Source organism: Bos javanicus, chromosome 8, assembly GCF_032452875.1.
Source record: "Bos javanicus breed banteng chromosome 8, ARS-OSU_banteng_1.0, whole genome shotgun sequence".
In the NCBI taxonomy this organism is placed as follows: Eukaryota; Metazoa; Chordata; class Mammalia; order Artiodactyla; family Bovidae; genus Bos; species Bos javanicus.
The window spans coordinates 77,133,269-77,156,846 of record NC_083875.1 but is presented as its reverse complement, the minus strand read 5'-3'; the positions used below and the strand labels follow the sequence as shown (position 1 = coordinate 77,156,846).

General features: G+C 40.4%; 1 protein-coding gene and 1 long non-coding RNA gene across 5 annotated transcripts in view; one reads left to right on the top strand and one right to left on the bottom strand.

Annotated features, from left to right (window-relative positions):
* Nucleotides 1-23,578, bottom strand: part of LOC133252963 (uncharacterized) — a 111,001-nt gene that overhangs the window by 5,023 nt on the left and 82,400 nt on the right. Inside the window, exons 3-4 of one of the 3 annotated variants that reach the window (XR_009738131.1) lie at nucleotides 7,899-8,710; nucleotides 6,929-6,976 (exon numbers count right to left, since the gene is read on the bottom strand). This is a non-coding gene — a long non-coding RNA (uncharacterized LOC133252963). Of the gene's footprint in view, nucleotides 1-5,508; nucleotides 8,711-23,578 lie in introns of those variants that run through there. The other 2 variants (XR_009738132.1, XR_009738130.1) reach the window with 2 other exon arrangements.
* FRMD3 (FERM domain containing 3) overlaps nucleotides 1-23,578 on the top strand; it is a 347,210-nt gene that overhangs the window by 286,606 nt on the left and 37,026 nt on the right. The gene's annotated exons all lie outside the window — the stretch shown is intronic.

The window sequence follows — 23,578 nt, the reverse complement described above, 5'->3', positions numbered from 1 at the left end:
AGATGGGTCTGATTTTAAATGCCCATCTTCTCTGGTTAATCTTCTCCCACTGGCCAGTGGTGTCATGAAATACAAAATTGTCAGATCCATCTGCAAAATCCTATTCACTTTCAAATACGCCCCAGAATCATGGCCACCGCAGCATGCTGGCTGCAGGCACTCTTATTTCCCTCAGGAGATAACAATAGTTCTGCTTCTGCACTGTCCCCTGCCCCCACCCATGTTTTCCACACAGCAGCCAGGGTGATCTTTTACAAGTGGAACTTGTATCTGCTGCTGCTGCTGCTAAGATGCTTCAGTCATGTCCGACTCTGTGCAACCCCATAGACGGCAGCCCACCAGGCTCCCCCGTCCCTGGGATTCTCCAGGCAAGAACACTGGAGTGGGTTGCCATTTCCTTCTCCAATGCATGAAAGTGAAAAGTGAAAGTGAAGTCGCTCAGTCGTGTCTGACTTGTATCTAGTTAGGTTCAAATCTGAGCTCTTCACTTTGGCCTCTGAGGTTCATGCTTGGCCCTCTACCCACCTTAGACCATTTTCTACTGCTTTCCTCTTGAATCTCTGTGTTCCTACCACGCTGGTCCTCTTAGTCTGTGCCCACCACAGGGTCTTTGAACAGCTGATATGTCTACCTAGAAGGGCCTCTCCTTTGATCTGTGCATGATTGGCTGTTTCTTTAAGTCTTACCTCATTTTCAGTTCCCTGGAAACCCTAAGTACCAAATTCTGAGTGGTTCTCTAAACCTAAGAGAGAACCATTTGTTCTCTCTTATGCCACCACCCTGTTTGATTTTCATCAGAGTGTTTAGCACTCTTAAGCACTTTCAAATTTATTTATTTGTCCTCCTGTTTGTTGACTGTCTTCCTTAACTAAAACATTAGCTCCATGATAGCAAAAACTTTGCCTGCCTTATCCCCACATTATACCCACCACTTAGAGATGTTCTGATACACAGTAGGAGCTAAATTAATGCTTGCCAAATTAGTGAACAAATGAATGAATGAATTCTAAATGCAGCTAGGACAGCCTTTGTTTACATAAAAGAAAGTCTATAAGGAGAATGATTTCCTAGGGTTAGGGTTTGCCAGAAGTCAAACATGTTTTGTTTTGGTTTTTAATCTGAAATCAAAAGTCATAGTATATATAGTCATTGTAAAAAATTTGGAAAATACAGAAGCCACAAATCCAAAATTTAAAAGGAATCTGAAATCTCCTATGTTCAAACTATGGTATTCTTTATTTTTGTTCTGTCACTAAGTCATGTCCAACTCTTTGCGACCCCATGGACTGCAGCACATCAGGCTTCCCTGTCCTTCACTAGATCCTGGAGTGTGCTCAAATTCACGTCCATTGAGTCAGTGATGCTATCTAACCATCTCATCCTCTGCCTCCCTCTTTTCCTTTTGCCTTCAGTCTTTCCCAGTATCAGGGTCTTTTCCCATCAGTCGGCTCTTCGCATCAGGTGGCCAAAGTACTGGCACCTCAGCTTCAGCATCAGTCCTTCCAATGAATATTCAGGGTTGATTTCCTTTAGGGTGGACTGGTTTGATCTCCTTGCTGTCCAAAGGACTCTCAAGAGTTTTCTCCAGTACCACAGTTCGAAAGCATCAGTTCTTCGGTGCTCAGCCTTCTTTATGGTCCAGTTCTCACATCTGTACATGACTACTAGAAAAACCAAGAAGCAAGACCTAAAGTTCTACAGCCTTCAGAATGAAAACCACAGCCACAGAAAGCTAATCAAAATGATCATGTGGATCACAGCCTTGTGTAACTCAATGAAGCTATGAGCCGTGCTGTGCAGGGCCACCCATGACAGACAGGTCATGGTGGAGAGTTCTGACTATACATGGTCCACTGGAGAAGGGAATGGCAAACCACTCCAGTGTTCTTGCCTTGAGAACCCCATGAACAGTATGAAAAGTCAAAAAATAATTGTGGTATGAATGTATATAACCCATTTATATATTTTTAATAAATATCAGAAAACAGTAGATATACTGTTTTGTAATCTGCTTTTTCACTTAAAATATAACATATCTCTGTGATATTAAATAGACCCCTACAATTTTAATTTTTTATTTATCTTTATTATAGTTGCTTTACAGTGTTGGGTTAGTGTCTACTGTACAGCAAAGTGAATCAGCTATACAATACATATATCCCCTTTTTTTAAATTTTATTCCCATTTAGGTCACCACAGAGCATTGAGTAGAGCTCTCTGTTCTTATTAGTTATCTATCTTAAAAGATAGTAGTGTATGTATGACAATCTCAATCCAAATTCATCCCACTCCTCCTTCCCCCTTGGTATCCATACTTTGTTCTCTATGTCTGTGTGTCTGTTGCTGCTTTGCAAATAAATTCATCTATGTTATTTTCTAGATTCCACATATAAGCGGTATTACACAATTCTCGTTTTTCTCTTTCTGACATATACAAAAATAAACTCAAAATGGATTAAAGACCCAAATGTAAGGCCAGACACTATAAAACTCTTAGAGGAAAATATAGGCAGAACACTCCATGACATAAATCATAGCAAAACCTTTTTTTCAACTCACCTCCTAGAGTAATGAAAATAAAAACAAACAAATGGGACCTAATTAAACTTAAAAGCTTTTACACAGCAAAGGAAACCATAAACAAGACAAAAAGACAGCCCTCAGAATGAGAGAAAATATTTGCAAATAAAGCAAATGCAAGGGATTAATCTCCAAACTATACAAACAACTCATCCAGCTCAATATCAAAAAAATAAACAGCCCAATCAAAAAATGGGCAAAAGACCTAAATAGACATTTCTGCCAAGAAGACATACAGATGGTCAACAAACACATGAAAAGATGCTCAACGTCACTAATTATTAAAGAAAGGCACATCAAAACTACAATGAGGGATCACCTCACACTGGTCAGAATGGCCATCTTAAAAAAACATACAAACAATAAATGCTGGAAACGGTGTGGAGAAAAGGGCACCCTCCTACACTGTTGATGGGAATGTAAACTGGCACAGCCACTACGGAAAACAGTTTGGAGGTTCCCTAAAGAACTAAAAATAGAACTACCATATGATTCAGCAATCCAACCCTGGGCATATATCTGAAGAAAATCATGGTTCAAAAGATACGTGCACCCCAGTGATCACTGCAGCACCATTCACAATAGCCAGGACATAGAAGCAACCTAAATGTCCATAAACATAGGAATGGATGAAGAAGATGTGGTGCATATAGTCAATGGAATATTACTCAGCCATAAAAAGGAACAAAACTGTGCCATTTGCAGAGACATGGATGGACCTAGAGACTATCATGCAGAGTGAAGGAAGTCACAATTTTAACATATATACATTATTAATCACATAAATATACAAAAGTATCTTTCATTCTCCTACCTCCCACCAAATTATATATATGAATGTCTCTTATTGTAGCTTTACAAAACTGTAAAGTGGTTTAGAGTGGCTAGACATTTTTCTTGCATTTCTTGGCCATTTGTGTTTCTCATCTTGAGCATATAATTAAAATGCAAGAGAGAGAGGCTCTGGGCTGCTGTGTTGGGTGAAGGACTGAGACTTGATGCCTTTAGCTCCTTGGTTACAGAGCAGCAACATAAGGAGTCCATAGTTCCAAAAAAGCCTGGTTTTTTTTCCCACAGAGAGACACAGATGCCTGATTCTTAATACCATTTGTAAAGCTGTTGGGAAATATGGAAAAAAAAATAGAGCTCCATTTATTAATGCAGCCCAATTCAATTTCCTCTACTCAGACAAAAATGGTTTATCTGTAATTGTGACTTGTGCCTGGAGGGAGTGAAATAATACAGCAGAAGTGATGAGAAAACAAATTCACCCTGTACAGAGGCAGAGGAAATAGACTCTTGGTTGAGAATCCTAAACAGACCGGAGGCAGCTGTGCTAACTGGGGCCAGTAAGGACAGCACTGGCACCTATTTCTTCCAGGAATACCTCAGGTACCTACGTTGGCATGTGACAAAACTGCATTGTGCATAAATTGCCTTGATACATCTAAGTTATGGAACATCTCAAAACTTTAAGTCCTGGGTTTGACCAGGACAGGGGAAAAGCTGTTTATATGGAAGGCAAAATCTAAATTATAGGTTGTCTTAGTCAGAGAGATGGGTTAAATTCTTCTCCAGGGAAATTCCTCATACATTTTTTCAAAGAATGCATTATAGCTGTGAAATTCCTAGTCCCTGTCCAATGTCTGTGGGAGATTTTCTTCTGGTTTCATGTATGGAGAGCTCTGGAAGATTTCCTTCATGTTACCACCATCCTACAGAGGATATCTATAGGTATTCAGGCCATATCTTTATTCACAGGGTTTTAGGTGTGCCATGGGCCAGTGAATAAGAGGGGAATGGACAACTCTGCATCTGCATAATTAATGGGTGGCTTGTTGGATGATGACACCAGGGAGCACCTTGTTGCTGTCAATGAATGCTACCTGATCCTTGCAGATTAGGTCTCTTATCTCACACTCTCCTCTACTTGTGACCCCTTTGGTTTTCCTTTTACTTAGAGTGTGGATCCTTTTGAGCAGTCTGCAGTTGGGGGAGGTCTTTCTGTCTTGGAGAATGGTTTATGAGATTTACAGTTAAAGTCTTTGTGGTGGTGGTTTTATTGTTGGGTGGGTTAAGTTTGCTGTCTGGGCTGAGGATCAAGAAAAGGCTTCCAGGACTTTTGTGAGTATGGGTGAATTAATCAGTTATTTTAAAACATTATCTTAACCACTATTGGAAGACAGTAAAGCTTGCTTTTCACTGCTGTTTGGAAATGGAGACCACTGAACTTGGAATAAGGAGACAGGATTCAAGATGCAGTGTTTTCACTAATGAGAGTGACCTTGACCTTCTCTGTTTCTCTTGGATTAGCCTCCTTGTATTAGTGCCCAGCCCCTCGCTGCCACCCTGCACTCTCCTCTGCTTGTTGGCCACCTCCACTTGGATGCCATGTAATTGCTCACAGCTAACCCATCAAACTTAATGGGCTTACAACTACCCTCATGTTCTCTTCCTTCCTCAAATCCCAGTCTCCAAATTGCCCCTGCTCTGATTTGGTGAATGACAGAACATCCATTAAGTTGCCCCAGCCAGATACCCGGAAGCCATCCTTGCCTTGATACCCCTCCCATGCCCGCATCGACTCGGCCACCACTGTCAAGTCCATCCCAGGAGTAACTGACATTGCCCCAACTCTTCAGCCTGCAGTTACATCTTCATTACAGGTCCCCTCTTCTCTTTCTGGAGACATTGCAGTGTCTTCCTTATTTATCTTCATCTAACCCATCCTCTATAAACTCCTGCTGGAGCCATCACCTTTATTAAAATAGTTTCTAGAACTTTCCCCATTGACTGTAGAGCAGAGTCCAGCCCTGGTGTTCATGGGTCCTCACAATCTGGTCCACACTCACCATATTTCCCTCCATTGGTCCTGCCTGACCCTCTCATCATTCTGTGACTGCAGCTCTCCACCCACCCCCCCCACCCAGTACTGCTGACCCACACAGGACCCTCTGCTGTTTCCTTTGTTGGGACTGCTCTTCCAATTTTCCTCTGCTCCACCGGCTCAGTCCATACTGTTTTGTCAAGTGGCTCCTCCCCTATGACATGTTCCTGGCTCTGAAGAAAGTACTAATAGCTTTCTTTTCTTTCAATCTTGCATTTATTATTCTTTTTATTGAGATATAATTATATATAACCGTGTATAAATTTAAGATGTACAGTGTATTGATTTGATACATTTATATGGTACAAAATGATGATCACCATAGAGTTAGCTAACACTTCCCTCCCATAGCATAATTATCATTTCTTTCTTTTGGTGAGAACATAAGATCGACTGTTAGCAATATTTAAGTATATAATATTGCATTACTAGCTATAATCACCATACTGTACATTAGATCCCCAGATCTTGTTAATCTAACAACTGTAAGTTTGTATCCCCTGACAAGCATCTCCACATCCCCACTCCCACAGCTCCTGGTAACTACCACTCTGCTGTCCATTTCTCTGGAGCTGCCACTTATATTTGATTCCTAAAACCCCTCTTTCTAACCATCAGTTTACATGTCTGGTCTAACTGCATGCCCCTCCCTGCACAATGCCTGGGATCTTCTCACTAAAGGGTGGATGGTTAATGGAAGGGGAGCCATTCTAGGTGACTTTTCTGTTCCTGACCCTAAGCTCTAAGATTACATATAAGCCATGCTATGGAATAAAACAAAAAATTCAGAGTTCTAACCTGCTTCCACTGAGAACTCATATAAGTACAATGCACATTAGGCTTTTTATGTCATTTAAAAATAACTTGTTAGTTTTTTTATATTCTTTGCTCTACTTCTATTTTTTTCAGTATATAAACATTTCCCTATTCAAACAGAGTATGCTCATTTTAAACATTTTGTTCAGAAATCTTAGAGTCAATTTTGGAGGGGCAGGGACTAAATTCATTCTTTGGAAGATAGAGGTAGAAGCCCAGCAATACATCTGTCTTCTCATGAACATGTTTTTTTTACTTTTATTTCTTATGGAAAGCTGACTGCTTGGAATGATATGCTCTTTCTTGTTTGTAAATAAGATGCAGATCCACATCTCATTGGAAAGTTAGGAAAACATGAGGGATTGTGGGAAGTTCTTACAGTTGTCAGCAAGCCTTGTGATTCTCAGTCTTCAGCGGGTCCTTCATGACTTTTCTGGTTGAGGCTGAGATGCCCATTTCCTTGTAGCTAGAGCATCTCATGCTCCTTCTCAGGCTTCCATAGAGTTAGGCTTATCCTGCCCCTCACCTCACTGTGGGTGCCCTTCCTCTTTGATTTAACTGGTAGAATCTGGAATACCAGAAAATGAAAAGAAAAAGAATCCTAGAAGACAAAACATTAAGCTCATTCACTTCAAAAAGTAGTACCTTTTCTCCTGAAGATCTAGAGATGTTTCCAGCATCATACTTTGGAACCTGTGAAGGTAATTTAAGCAAATGCTGTGTATTGTTCTTCATCTTTAGATTTTCCATTAAGTATATGAAATCAGTCTTTAGTTGTTAAGATTCTTTGTCCATGAAAAATTATCACTAAGCTTTTGTTCTAAATTTATGAGCTAAAGGTTCCAAGAAAATCCCTGCTGGGTATGTCTGAAAGAAGCTATCTGACAGTTTTAAGTGAGTGAAGTGAACAGATTAGTGTTTAAAAAACCTTCTTTGTACCTAGATGCTCTGAGATGGATGTGTCAGAGGGTGAAAGGGCAGCTGCATCAGACTCCAAAGAGGTGGCTAGGACCGGGAAGTGGGTGAGGAAGAAGAATTAGGAGGTGGAATTGACAGGCTGGGTGACTGTCTAGAAAAAGGGTGATGCTGTGTGTTTGGGGGAGGGTATGATGTTTATTTTTGTAGGAAGTAGCTCCTAATCTTTAAGCCTCTGTTCCCTTATCTGTAAAATTTATAGATAATAACCCTAGTTAACAGGGTTGTCATGAGTATTAATTGACCCATAGCAATAGAAAATATATTTTTTTTTTACTATGAAAAAGACAGATACTCTGAAAAATAAGATCAACATCCCCAAGAGAATGTATATTAAGGGCTTATATGAAAGCCTGCTGCTAACCTATCATCACTGTAAAGCAAAAGTAATGAAAACTCTGACTTGGGGGCCAGAAAAGAACCCCTAAATAAACTTCTGTATGACAGAGAAGCATTCAGTATATGATAAGGTACCTTTGCAATACTGGATCCTTCTGTCTCCTCTTCAGATGTAGGGTAAACTATCACCCTAAGATAATCTTTCCACAACAGCTCCATCTGAAGCTTTACACCTAAAACCCTACTCCTGCCAAGTTATCAATGATGAATCCTGTTATTCCCTTCATAGCACTCACGTTACCTTGCCTGTGTGTTGGTTTAGTTGTTGCACGTCTGTATCATCCTCCAGGATGGGGCCAAGACCATAATCAGGCTCAGACTCAACTGTATTCCAAGTGTCTGGGCCAGTGCCTAGCACACTTAAGTGCTCAGGGAATATCTGTTGGATGAATGAAAGACAAGCCATCCAGTTTGTGAACTGGCTCACATGGATGCAGGCTTGTCTGTGTTCAAGAAGAATCTTCTAAAGCAGCCCTTCAGGGGTACTCTGTCAGAGAAGGGGGAGGGAGAGCATGGGCAAACTGAGCTTGCTCAGATCTTGGTAAATAGCACTCAGAAAGTGAGTTGTTGTTTACTTGCTGAGTTGTGTCTGACTCTCTGCAACCCCATGGACTGTAGCATGCCAGGCTTCCCTGTCCTTCACTGTCTCCTGGAGCTTGCTCAAACTCATATTTATTGAGTCAGTGATGCTATCCAGCCATCTCATCCTCTGTTGCCCCCTTCTCCTGCCCTCAATCTTTTTCAGCATCAGGGTCTTTTCCAGTGAGTCAGCTCTTCACATCGGTGGCCAAAGTATTGGAGCTTCAGCTTCATCATCAGTCCTTCCAATGAATATTCAGGACTGATTTCCTTTAGGATGGACTGGTTGGATCTCCTTGCAGTCCAAGGGACTCTCAAGAGTCTTCTCCAGCCCCACAGTTCAAAAGCATCAATTAATTCTTCAGTGCTCAGCCTTCTTTATAGTCCAACTCTCACATCCATACATGACAACTGGAAAAACCACGGCTTTGATTATACAGACCTTTGTCAGAGGAGTGATAGCTGATTTTAGTACTGTAAAGAAAAATAGAGTTTTAAAAGTTTCAAAACATCACACAGAATGATTTATAGCACAACACATTGGTATCTTTGGCTTTGAGGTTAAAATTTCATACTCCATTATGACTTCTCTAGGCCTCACCAACTTGTAAATATTTTAACCATGTTTGCAACCCTTTGAACTTAAAACTCCTGCAGGTCTGGTAGGAAACAGAGCACATGTCAGCAGCAATTTTCTCTGGGCTGTCACCTTTGAGGACTATTGGGATCTCCTCCACCGATTTCCTACCTGTTCTCTACTTCCCTGCACTGTGCAGGTAGTGCTTTTCTGATAATAATAACTACCACCTAAGATTTATTTTCAAGAATATTAATTCTGTACATTTGGGGTAAAAAAGTCAGGATCAGAACACAAGGAGGCAGGAAGTGAAAGCAGAGCAGTGTCTGATGGAACGTCCAGTCTGTTTTTTCTGCCTGTCTAGAAATCATCACCAGTGGTCTGAGCAGACAGAGCACTGTGACACTCCGTCCGCCCTTCCTGACTCTCTTACTGTCTCTCCCTCTCTTGCCTGTCCCTCTCTGACACAGCTCGCATAAGCTCCCTATTTAGAGATGCCGCAGTTGTCAGTGTATCGGATGGTCAGGGAAACAGATGAGTCCTATGTTAGAATCCTCTACAGCAGGGGTCCCCAACCTCCGGGATCTAATGCCTGATGATCTGGGGTGGAGCGCGTGTAATAATAATAGAAATAAAGTGCACAATAAATGTAGTGAGCTTGAGTCATCCTGAAACCATCCTTTCCCATCCGTGGAAAAACTCTCTTCCACGAAACAGGTCCCTGCTGCCAGAAAGATTGGGGACCGCTGCTCTGTTATAGCCATGAAGTTCCTGTGAAGAGTGTTCTCTTTCCCCACAGTGGTGTTGAGGAGAGCCCAGCTGCACTGCTTGAATTCTGTTTTGTCTGCAGCTGTAATTCTCCAGAAGGTTTATTGGCCTTTGTCCCACCACTGCATGTGATGACTGGCCCCACCGAGCAGTACTCTTGTGTTATAGGGAGGAGACACTCAATGAGTGCTTCATCTGATAAGGGAGATAATAAGAGGAAGATTATCCAATATGCCAAACCGTCTTACACATTTTCAGAGTTTTTTCCATGAATTACTATAATTTGAGACTCATGACCATTTCTTCGAAACGGATAGGACACATAATGTTGTCTCATTTTATTTACAAAGGAGGAAATTGAATTATACAAATGACTGACTACCTGGTCGAATAGCCCTGTCACTTAGTGGTGCTGGGAACTGCTTCCATTTCTTGTTATTATATGTCCAAGAATATACCCATTGTATCACAAAATATTATTAAAATATTTTATAACATTATTATATTTCATTATATGATAAATATGATATGTGACAGTGCCAAGGATTTTCAAATAATTTAGACATCAAATAAATTTAGGGATCAAATAAACTGAGACAATCAGTTTCTTGATACTTGATGTCTAAATTTATTATGAAGAACATTTAATGTGTGTAATAACTTTTTATTATCTTCCTAACTGGAGTTGTCAGCTACAATTTCAGTGAATCTCCATAACTATTTTAACTAAAAGCCAAACCCACTACACCTGTGAAAGCTGTTAGTTTTCAAAATAACTAATAAGGTACATGATATTGATGATGATAGAGTAGCTAGCATTTACTGTGCCTGCTACTTATCAGGCACTCAGTTACATGAATGTCAACATCAGTACTATTTTACAGGCAGAAAACTACACTTCAACAAGCTTATATAGCTTTCCCGAGGTCACAGGGCTGGTCAGGTAAACTTAACAGCCTGCAATGCTGTTTCCTAGTTAGGGAAAAGTAACTAGAAATGTTAGAAACAGATGGCTGACAGAAGGGAGAAAATCCAGACTATTTAAAATCCTCAGTCTTTCCCTTGAGTAAAGGAGAGAGCATGTGTTAGGAAAAAATCAGTAATTTTTCTTGAGTAATTCCTGTGATAGCCCCTGATCTGAACATGCCTCGTGGATCACCTTCATTAATCCTCCTAGCAGCCCTGGGAGATAGGTCCTGCCTTTGCTCTGCTCATTTTACAGGCATGGAAGCTGAAGTCAGATAAATGGTACAGCCAGGATTAGAACCCAGAGGTTGTGCTTTTACTTTTACTTTCTGTAACTCCTTTAAGTTCTCCTTCATCAACTGGGAGCCAGCACTACGCAAGGCAGTTGATATACTCAGTCTCATTTCTTTGTCCTAACACCCGTGGAAGATTTATTGTCTCCACTTTCAGATGCCCTAGGGTTCCAAGTCATGTAGTAGCTCCCAGTCACGCACAAAGCAAAGACAGACTTGTTCCCTTGCCTCAAATCTGTGCCAGGAAGTTTGTCCCCAAAGCAGACATGAAATCCAGGCTTATGAAGAGCTCTTATCATTGAACTCTCTTCCTCTGCTGTGGCTTCTGCTTGATTTATCAGTGTTTCTGGCATCTCATTGTGGAAAATCAATTCCTCTCCTCACACATATCTGCTGCTTTCTTTAGCTTCTTGTCACTGCCCAGACATGCATTCCTGATTCTTCAAACAAACAAGACAAATCTAAACAGGAAGGGTGTTCAAGGGCATCCAAATGCTGTGCTATTGCTGTCGGGTCTGTGAGTGCAGTGCCTAGAACAAGAACAAGCTGCTTGTGCAGTTTCTCCCAGAATCCTTGGGTTGGCTCTGCTTCCCTTTGTTTCTTCCTCTTGAAATGTAGCCACACTTCTGGGTAGAACAGGGCAAGGTAGACAGAAATGGTTGGGATAATACAGGATGCTGGTCCTGCTAGGTTCCTTCCCTCTAAATAAAAGCTGAAGGTCCCCGAAGAAAGAGGGTAAAAGAATCATACTTAAGATCTCTGAAAAGTAACTTAAAGAGTGGGAACAAGTTAAAGTAAGAAAAAAATTTTACATGCACGAGATGCAAAATATTTTTTATCATTATAGTTACTAAAAGGGAAGGAGACACTTCAAAACTATAGTGAAACTTGAAGCTTGAGAATTAAGAGAGAATAACTCTCCATGGAAAAGAACAGGTATAAGGGATGGTGGTGGTTTTGTTTCAGGTTTTTTATTTGCTTTTAGGGGTTTTCATTTTGTTTTTTGTTGTTGCTTTGGGGTTTCTTTGTTTAGCGTGTGCTATCAAGTCACATCATGTTGTCTTTATTTATAATGATAAGCACACAGATTCATCTATATTCCATCCAAATAGACAAAGGGAGGTTTTCTCAATATCTGAGGCCTGGTCTACTGCCATGCCAGTGAGCCCACATTAATCTTTAAAATCCTTGATCTGTGTTCCTGCACAGTATTGGTTCGTTTGGCATGGGGACTTCCTGATTTGTTTTTCAGTATCCTAAAGATTTTCAGTAGTTTTTCAGGAACTGCTGGTGGTGGCTAGTGAGGGAAGGCCTAGCAGGTACTGTCCCAGGGCTCCACCTCTGTGCAGCCTATCTTTTTATAAGTAGGGGTTCTGCTCAGAATTATATCAAAAAGGGAACTGCAAAGGGGTGAAGATATTGTGAATTTTTAGGAGTATTTTCCTTTCAAGTGTCAGGTTTGAAAATTGACTAACCCTGGTGAGAGGAGGAACTGCCCTGTTGAAACTGGAACTGTGGGTGGGGAGAGGGAGCCCTCTGGGGGATATCTAGAAGTGACCTCCACCCACAGTGCATAGCTGGCTTCCCCATTCTCCCCGATCAAAATTTATAGTCTGGTCTGTACTGTACTTTTTTATATAGTTGAGGTCATACTGCTTACATAAACTGCTTCTTCCAGTAATCAATATATTGCAAGCTTTCCCTCACATCATTAAACTCCTAAACATACATTTTAATGGATATACAATATTCTATCACATGTATTTAATCATTTTCCCACTGGAAATTTAGATTGACTTTTTTTTTTCTTTCCACAATAAATGACACTGATGAAAATCTTTGTCCATAAATTTTTGTCAACATTTCTCATTATTTGCTCAGGCTAATTTCCTAAAAGTGGAATTTTTGAATCGACAGATATCATGCCTATAAAACTCAATGTATTTTGCTAAGCTTTTTTCCAGAAATGCTAGATCAATTTATATTCCCACAGTGAGATATAATAATGCGTAACTTCAACTGACTGCTCTGCATATAATGTTTTGTTTTGTCAAGAGAGGAGAAAAAAAGAATATTTTTATTAGAAAATTATCTTTTGCACTCAGTAGCTATTTAAAGAAGAAAAATGTATATATGTACAATAGTGGGAGGAAAAAAATTTTTTTCTAAAAATGAAAGTGAGAAAATGTACCAGCCAAGAAATAGAACTGAATGGTAGTATATGGGGCACAGTACTAATCAGCTGAAATATTTTCAGTTATAGGAATTTTTCAATATTCCTAAAATATTGAAAATACTTTGCTCCCAGAACACTGACTCGGGGATGCAAGCACATTTCATGCTCAGAGGTACGAGTGCAGGACTTTCAAAGTCTTGAAAGAGAGAATTACATTATATTCAGATCCTACATTTGAAACACGAGGTTAGAAGTAGGGGTACCAGCAGCTGTCCTCCTGGGAGACTGTCTTCTTAGTCAACTGATGTTGAATGCTTAGGTTCAAATCATGGCTTTGCCACTTACTTTGTGAATTTGGTCAGGTCAGTTACTCTTTCCAGGATGCTGTTTCCTTTTCTATCCAAAAAGGGACATTTTAGCATCCTTGTGAGGACAGAGATAATGCCATGAGGTCCTCAGCACTTTGTCCAGAGCTGTGTTGTCCAATACGGCAATCTCACGTGGCTGCTGAGCACTGGCAATATTGCTGTTCAGTTGCTAAGTCGTGTCCTGCTGTTTGCTGAATTGAGACATGCTGTAAGTGTGCAAATACACACCAATTTCAAAGACTTAGTACTAAAAAGTATCTAAACTATTTTATTATTTTGATATTGTTACATGGTGAATGATACTAGTTTAGATATCTTGGCTCCAAATAAAACACATCATTAAAATTAATTTTATTTCTTTCACTTTTCAAATGTTTCCTTTTTGTTCTTTAATTTGGCTTGCATTTTATTTTTATTGGAAAGCACTGCTCTAGAACATAATAAAGATTCAAATATTTTTTAAAAGAAATCAAGGTGGGTTGCTTCTCCATCACAGAGTTGCCTGGGTATTATTTTATTTTTGTGGGGCGGGGGAGGCATTCAGTTCCTAGGACACTGTAGGACATTGGGCTGGGGTCCTCTGGCCTGGATGGTTTCCAATTCGCTAGGGTAAGGATGTTGTATATTGTTTCATTGTTTGTCAGGGGAGTGAGTGGAGAGTTTAAAAATAGCATCCCCCTCCCTCCTCTGGCCCCATGCTGATCCCTCCTGAGTTATTTCTGTTGGCTGCGTTAGGAGCCTGACATTTGATTCATTCAGTGGGCCCTGCCTCGGTCCTTTAAAACAGAATGGACAGTTAGTGAAAGGTCAAAGCCACTATGGCTGGTGGTAGCTGCCCTGGGCCATGACAGGCAGAGGAGACACGGAGAATTGAAGAAACAGTAATGGCAAAATGCTTGGTCAAGATCCAGACTCGGAGGGGTCTCCGCCTGCAGTTAGTGAACCACTGCAACAGCAATGTGTTTGTCCGTCTGCTGAGACACAGTTCCAAGATCACAGCCAGAAACACGGGTACGTGCCCTGCAGTGGGCTCTGGTCTGCACCTCAGAAGGGTGCAGGCTTCCAGCTGCCACTCACCCGACAATGTCAGAAGTCTGTGATAAGGATGAGAAGGAGAAAGAGGGAGAAAAGCAGGGAGGCAGGAAGGAGAGTGGGCAGGCACTGAGAGAAAATGGGAGGGCTTCAAATGGAGGTCCTGACACTTTCATTAAGTGAAATGGTAGAAAGTCATCCTAAAGGCTAATGAATTACATGCTAGTCAGTAGCTTGGTTAGGAAGGAGGCAGTGGTGGTGTGTCCAATCCATTGGCTCAGGAATGAGGGGCGATTACAGACAAGGCAGATTGGACGATCAAAACATGCTCCTCCCTCCTTTCATTGTTTAAAGGGTAAGATCTTCAAGTGCGCTTTGCTGGATGAGGCAAGACCCTCCTATATCTTCAAAGTAGAGCTGTCCTAAAATATGGTCCTGAAATATAGTATCAGTTAAAGAATTGGGATCAAACTGAGGTTCTGCCAGTTTCCTTTTCATTGAAAATGTATTTTGTGGTCCTTGGAGGAAATGGGAATATATATATATGTTATATGTGGTTTTCACCAAATGATTAAAATTTTAAAAATCCTGGGAAATGTCTGGAATTGGCCATACCTCATGCACATTTGTGGAAATCACTCCTAAGTGAACTTAGTTGTATTTGTATAATGACATAGATAATAGATCATGTGTTCTCATAAAAGATATTTTAAAGTATAATTTTATAGAATGTTTTCCTTGACCCTAATGTTCCTGATAGCCAATCTATGTACATTGACATGTAGAATGGCTATAGGATTTTTTTTTATCATAAATGGGATTGTTCGATATGTATTATAGTTCCTTTTTTTCACTTTATCATATGGCATGAAGGACTTTCCATATCAATACATATTAATCTGTATCCTTTTGAAATTGGCTGAATAATATCTTTTAGTGAAGACATATCATAATTTAATCACCAAATTATTACTGGAAATTGATATTTCCTATTTAGTGGCTGTAACAGACAGTGCTGCCAAGGAATGTGCATATACAAGTATTTCTTTATGACAGATTCTTAAAAACATAACTGCTGATTTGACAGATATACACATTTTAAATTTTGATGGAAATAGGCAAACAAATTATCCTCTGAAAAACTAATACTCACTAAAAAGGTGAGTACAAGAATGACTTCTTCCCCACATAAGCACTAACCCTGATGTGACCAATTTCTAAGACTGAAAAAAAAAATGAGATTTTATTATTTTAATATACCTGTTCCTTTTTACTTGTAAAGGTGAACATCTTTTCAGAGGATAATTACCCATGTGCATTTCTGCTTGGAATTACTTGTTTACTTTGTGCATTTCTGTTTCATTTTTGTACTTCCCTTATGGATTTTGAGAATTCTTATATTATCTTTTTTCCTCCTAATTTGTTCTTGGCTTTTAATTTTGTTGTTGTTCAGTTGCTCAGTAGTATCCAACTCTTTGTGACCCCATGGGCTGCAGCACTCCAGGCTTGCCTGTTCTTTAATTTCCATTGAGTCAGTGATGCCATCCAACTGTCTCATCCTCTGTCGCCCCCTTCTCTTCCTGCCTTCAATCTTTCCCAGCATCAGGGTCTTTTCCAATGAGTCAGCTCTTCACATCATGTGGCCAAAATATTGATGCTTCTTTTTGCCTTTAGGATTGACTGGTTTGATCTCTTTGCTGTCCAAGGGACTCTCAAGACTATTCTGCAGCATCACAATTCAAAAGCATCAATTCTTCGTCATTCAGCATTCTCCCATCCTTACATGACAACTAGAAAAACCATAGTTTTAACTAAATGGATCTTTGTCAGCAAAATGATGCCTCTGCTTTTTAATATGCTGTCTAGACTGATCGTAGCTTTTTTTCCAAGCAGCACGCATCTTTTAATTTCCTGACTGCAGTCACTGTCTGCAGTGATTTTGGAGCCCCAAAAAGTAAAGTCTGTCACTGTTTCCATTGTTTCCCCATCAATTTGCCATGAAATGATGGGGCCAGATACCATGATCTTAGTTTTTTGAGTATTGAGTTTTAAGCCAGCTTTTTCACTCTCCTCTTTCACCTTTGGCTTTCGGGGTAGCTCAGCTTGTAAAGAATCCAACTGCAATGCAGGAGGCCCCAGTTTGACTCCTGGGCCGGGGAAGTTTCCATGGAGATGGGATAGGCTATCCACTCCAGTTTTCTTGGGCTTCCCTGGTGGCTCAGATGGTAAAGAATCCACCTGCAATGCAGGAGACCTGGGTTCAGTCCCTGGGTTGGGAAGATCCCCTGGAGGAGGGCATGGCAACCCACTCCAGTATTCTTGCCTGGAGAATCCCCATAGACAGAGGAGCCTGGCAGGCTACAGTTGCAAACTGTCAGATGTGACTGAGTGACTAATCACAGCTTTCACCTTCATCAAGAGGCTCTTTAGTTCTTCTTTGCTTTCTACTATTAGAGTGGTGTCATCTGCATAGCTAAGGTTATTGATATTTCTCCCAGCAATCTTGATTCCAGCTTGAGCTTGATTCCAGCTAGATGTAGCCTGGCATTTCACATGATATACTCTGCATATAAGTTAAATAAGCAGGGTGACAATATACAGCCTTGACGTACTCCTTTCCCAATTTTGAACCAGTCCATTGTTCCATGTCCAGTTCTAACTGGTGTTTCTTGACCTGTATACAGTTTCTTAGGAGGCAGGTAAGGTGGTCTGGTATTCCCATCTCTTTAAGAATTTTCCACAATTTGTCGTGGTCCACTCAGTCAAGGGCTTTAGAGTAGTTAATAAAGCAGTAGATGTTTTTCTGGACTACCCTTGCTTTTTCTATGATCCAATGGATGTTGGCAATTTGCTCTCTGGTTCCTCTGCATTTTCTAAATCCATTTTGTACATCTGGAAGTTTTCGGTTCACATACTGTTGAAACCTAGCTTGAAGGATTTTGAGCTTTTAACTTATTTTAATGTTAACTTTGTAGCACAGGTACTTTTCATATGCACAGACAATTTCTACACGTGCAGACTTCTTTTCTGAGTTTTATATTTTGTCAGTACCCCTCATTCCAAGACTATAAACATGTTTCCTGTGTTTTCATCCTCAAAATTAATGTATTAGCTTTAACTATGTGAAATTTCTGATAGTCAACTGCCTTTGACCTACAAAAATAGTGATTTCATGTGGTTTGATCTAATATTTGCTTTTAACTGACTTGCTGACTTCTTTGGAATTTTAAATGTGTGTTTGACAGAAAGTAAGGATATACTTTTTCTCCTTTCCAATTGGTTAACGATTTTTCTCAGAGTTATTTATCATAACCTCTCATTATTTTCAAAGGTGTATTTCTGAATTGCATATTTTAGTATTCCTGCTCCATTATGAACAACAGTATAGTTTTGACATCAGATAGGTCAAATTCCCCTTATGGATCTTTTTTTAGCCAGAGTTTCTTGATAATCATGTGCACTTTCTCGTTTGTCATTTTTGAAAATGTGTTGAGATTTGTATTAAAATTGCAGTGAATTTTATTTAGAAGAGATATGGATCTTCAAAATAATTAACTTCTCCTATTCAGGAACATTGTTATATTCCTTCATTTTTCCAAGGTATTCTTTTATGTTATTCAGCTATGTTTTATTATTATCTTCATGCAAGTTTTGAATATTTCTTATGGATATCCTAGATATTATGTGCCTGTTCTAATTTGTGTGTTTAGCTATTTTGAATGGGATTTTCCATCATCATATTTTTACATGGTCTTTGTTGCTTTCAAGCTGAACACCTGACTGACTTATAATTAATCCCCCTAGCTTCTTATTAGAATCTTTGCCTTTTCCTGTAGCTGATACAATAACCTAGAGATAGTGACAGTTTTGTGCCCTCCTTTCCAATATTTATGCTTTTTATTTTCTGTCTTTATCACATGGCATTATTGAAGTTCACCACAATGATGCTGAAGTACAGTGAGGGTATTCTGTCATGTTCCTGATTTTGGTGTGATGATTGACTGTGATGACAGAGAGACCCATGAGATGGTGACAGCTGCATCAGTTAGGACACCATTAGCAGCAAGTAACTCTAACAAACCCTGGTTTAGATAATAAGGTGATTTATTATCCCAAGACTGCACCAAGTCCAGAGTCAGGGAGGATTCCAGGATTGAGAAGCCAGGTTCATTTCATCTCGCTGCACTGCTCTTGTCAGTTAGCCAGAACTCCCCCTCAAACCATTTGCCGTCAGCACCACAGGATAACTGCCAGAATTCCTGGTGTCTTCTTCACATACAATGTTAAGGGAAAGTTCGTTATCTGTCCAGTATGTTCTTCTTAGAAGCAAGAAACTTTTCTCAGAACTTCCCCCCTCCCCAGGCAACTCTTCCCTTCATTTTTCATTTTCAGGGTTGGCTCACATGCCCACTTCCAAACCAGAGAGAATTAAATTACTGTGATTGGCTTAGACTAATTATCTGGGAGAGAAATGGATGAGTCAACCACGGAAACTATGAGATAAGCATCTATGTAGGAGAGCCTTCTGAGAGAAGGTGAAACATTAAATTCTAAAGAATGAGTAGGAGCCATCTGGGTGCAGAAGGACTTTCCAGGGAAAGGCAGTTTGTACAAAGTCAAGGAGGCATGATATAGTGTGACATATTTGGGCACCTGATGCGAACAGACGACTCATTGGAAAAGTCCCTGATGCTGGGAAAGATTGAGGGCAGAAGGAGAAAAGGGCATCAGAGGATGAGACGGCTGGACGGCATCACTGACGCAATGAACGTGAACTTGAGCAAACTCTAGGAGATGGTGAGGGACAGGGAAGCCTGGTGTGCTGCAGTCCATGGGGTCACAGAGTTGGACACGACTGGGCGACTGAACGACAACAGAATACATAGGAATGATGGAAATGTGTGGGGTAGAGGTGTGCTTTATATACTAAAATGGAGTTTACATTTTATCCTGAAAGGCATGAAAAACATTTAAAGAAGAGAGTTCATACAAGTAATTAGGCATTTAAAACTATTTTTCTGGCAACAATTCAGGAATGAGACTGAGATCAGGGAAACCAGTGAGGAGGCCACTGCTCTTATGCAGTTGAGAAGTGGTAATCATGGGGTGATGGAGAGGTGGGGATCCCTTTGAAGGGAATGGCTACCCACTCCAGTATTCTTTGGGCTTCTGTGGTGGCTCAGATGATAAATAATCTGCCTGCAATGCAGGATACCTGGGTTCAGTCCCTGGATCGGGAAGATACCCTGGAGAAGGGAATGGTTACCCATCCCAGTATTCTTGACTGGCAAATCTCATGAACAGATGAGCCTGGTAGGCTACAGTCCATAGGGTTGCAAAGAGTTGGACATGATTGAGTGACTAACACTTTCACCTTTTTTCACTCTCAAGCATGGGGCGATGGGGAGGCAGGAACCACTTTGAAAGTGAATATAGTGGCAGAGTTTGTAGAAGCTGGTGACAGGTTAGGAGTAAGCAGTGAGTGAAAAGTTACGGCCAACCCTTAGATTGCTGGTGTGGGCAGAGGGTGGTGCTCTTTAAAGATTAATATTATGTAGTAACGAGTAGAGGAGGAAAAGGCTGGGGTGGGACATACATTGCTTGGATTTGGAAATACTGAGGTTGATGATCCTACACTCAGGTGTGTGGTGAGTCTGTAGCTCACTGGATGGTTTTGAGTTGAGATGGGTCAGAGATGCAGTAAGATGTATTTCTCAAACTAAGTTATGTTCAAACATCTCTGGTCAAGTTAAACCAGTTTTTTAAAAAATAATTTTATGTATGTATTTATTTTGACTGTGCTGAGTCTTCATTGCTGCGCAGGCTTTTCTCTTGTTGCGGTGAGCAGGGGCTACTCTTCATTGCAGCGTGTGGGCTTCTCATTGTGGTGGCTTCTCTTGTTGGGGAGCATGAGCTGTAGGACATGCAGGCTTCAGTACCTGCGGTACATGGGCTCAGTGGTTGTGGCTCACAGGCTTGAAAGGCTTAGTTGCTCCGTGGCAAATGGCATCTTCCCTGACCAGGAACTGAACCCATGTCTTCTGTATTGGCAGGTGGATTCTTTACCACTAAGCCACCAGGGAAGTCCTAAACCAGTTATTAAGTTAAATAAAACAAAACTGGTTTCTTCTCCTTAGGATCTTTCAGACATTTTAATATGTAAATAGTAATGTTATTGAGTGTTTACTAAGTGCCAGCCACTTCCCACATGTTTATTTATGACTCCTCTGTGCACAATATCCCCATATGATATGGCCTGAATTTTTCCCATTTTATAGATTTTACAGAAAAGAGTGACTTAGTAGCTTGTCCAAGGTTACATGACAATACAAGGCCAGGATTCAGATATAGAATATTTAAGAGAGACCTTATAATCTCTTTAATTTCAGTTTATCGAGGCATAATTGACAAAACTGAATGATATTTAAAGTATACATTGTAGCAATTTGATACACGTGAAAAGTTCCCCGTATTAGTACATGCATCACCTCACATATTTATCTTTTTTTCAGATGAGAACACTTAAGTTCTACTCTCTCGCATATGTCAACTATGTAAAACAGTATTACCAACTATAAAGATCATGTTTTACATTTGAACATCAAACCTTATTCATCTTTCAGCTGAAAGTTTGTACCCTTTCCCCATTTCTCTCACCCCCTAGTCCATGGCAACCATTTTACTACTTTCTGTTTCTATGAGTTTGACTTTTCCTTTTTCTTCAGATTCCACACATAAGTGATACCATGGGGTTTTTGTCTTTCTCTGACTTATTTCACCTAGCATAATGCCTTCAAGGCCTATCCATGCTGTCACAGATGGCAGGATTTTCTTCTTTCTTATGGTTGTAAAATATTCCATTGTGTACATATACTACATCTTCTTTATCCATTCATCTGTGCTGTGCTGTACTTTGTCACTCAGTCATGTCTGACTCTTTGCAACCTAATGGACAATAGCCTGCCAGGCTCCTCTGTCCATGGGGATTCTCCAGGCAAGAATACTGGAGTGGGTTGCCATGCCCTCCTCCAGGGGATCTTCCCAACCAGGGATCAACCCAGGTCTCCTGCATTACAGTTGGATTCTGTACCATTTGAGCCACCAGGGAAGCCCAAGAATATTAGAATGGGTATCCTATCCCTCCTCTAGGGGATCTTCCCAACACAGGAATCGAACTGGAGTCTCCTGCATTGCAGGCAGATTCTTTACCAGCTGAGCTACCAGGGAAGCCCATCCATTCATATACTGATGGCCATTTAGGTTGTTTCCATATCTTCGCCATAGCAAGTAATGCTGCAGTGAACATAGGAATGCAGATTTCTCTTTGAGATCCTGTTTTCATTTCCTTTGGATATATACTCAGAAGTGGAGATAGCTAGATCATATGGTAGTTCTGTTTAATTTGGGGGGAACCTCCATACTTTTTTCCATAGTGGGTAAACCAACAGTGCACAGGAGTTCCCCTTTTCCTGCATCCTCACCAGCACTTGTAATCAGCAAAAACAAGACCTGGAGCTGACTGTGGCTCAGATCATGAGCTCCTTCTTGCAAAATTCAGGCTTAAATTGAACAAAATAGGAGAAACTACTAGACCATTCAAGTATGACCTAGATCAGATCCCTTATGATTATACAGAGGAGGTGACCAATAGATTCAAGGGATTAGATCTGGTAGACAGAGTGCCTGAAGAACTATGGATGGAGGTTTGTAACACTGAACAGGAGGTGGTGACCAAAACTATCCCCAAGAAAAAGAAATGCAAGAAGGCAAAGTGATTATCTGAGGGGGCCTTACGGATAGCTGAGAAAAGAAGAGAAGTGAAAGGCAAAGATATACCCAACTGAATGTAGAGTTCCAGAAAATAGCAAGAAGAGATTAGGAAGTCTCTTAAATGAAAAATGCAAAGAAATAGAGGAAAACAACAGAATGGGAAAGACTAGAGATCTCTTCAAGAAAATTGGAGATAACAAGGTACTTGGATTTCATGCAAAGATGGGTACAGTAAAGGACAGAAATGGCAAGGACCTAACAAAAACAGAAGAGATTAACAGGAGGTAGCAAGAATACACATGAGAACTATCCAAAAATGTCTTCATGACCCAGATAACCATGATGGTGTGGTCACTCACCTAGACCCAGACAACCTGGAGTGTGCAGTCAAGTGGGCCTTAGGAAGCATCACTATGAACAAAGCTAGTGGAGGTGACAGGATTGCAGCTGATCTATTTCAAATCACAAAAGATGATGTTGTTAAAGTGCTGCACTCAATATGCCAGCAAATTTGGAAAACTCAACAGTGGCCACAGGACTGGAAAAGGTCAGTTTTCATTTGAATCCCAAAGAAAGGCAATGTCAAAGAATGTCCAAGCTGTCCTACAACAGTACTCATTTCGTATGCTAGCAAGGTAATGCTCAAAATCCTTCAAGCTAGACTTCAAATGTACATGAACCAAGAATTTCTAGACTTATAAGCTGTATTTAGAAAAGGCACAGGTAGAGATCAAATTGCCAATATGCACTGGATCATAGAAAAAGCAAGGGAATTACCAAAAAAAAATCTACTTCTACTTCATTGACTGTGTGTTCACAACAAACTGTGGAAAATTCTTAAACAGATGGGAATACCAGACCATCTTACCCTGTCTCCTGAGAAACCTGTATGCATGACAAGAAGCAACAGTTAGAATTGGACATGGAATAACAGACCGGTTCAAAGTTGGGAAAGGAGTACATCAAGGCTGTATATTGTCACATTGTTTATTTAACTTATATGCAAGTACATCATGGGAAATGCCAGGCTGAATGAATAGCAAGCTGGAATGAAGACTGCTGGGAGAAATATCAACAACCTCAGATAGGCACATGATACGACTCTAATGGCGGAAAGCAAAGAGGAACTAAAGAGCCTCTTGATGAGGATGATAAAGGAGAGTAAAAAAGCTGGCTTAAAACTCAGCATTCAAAAAACTAAGATCATAGCAGCAAGCCCCATCACTTCATGGCAAACAGATGGGGAAAAAGTGGAAACAGTGTCAGATTTTATTTTCTTGGGCTCCAAAATCACTGCAGTGACTATAGCCATGAAATTAAAAGACACTTGCTCCTTGCAAGAAAAGCTATGACAAACCTAGACAGCCTTTTAATAAAGGCGGAGACATCACT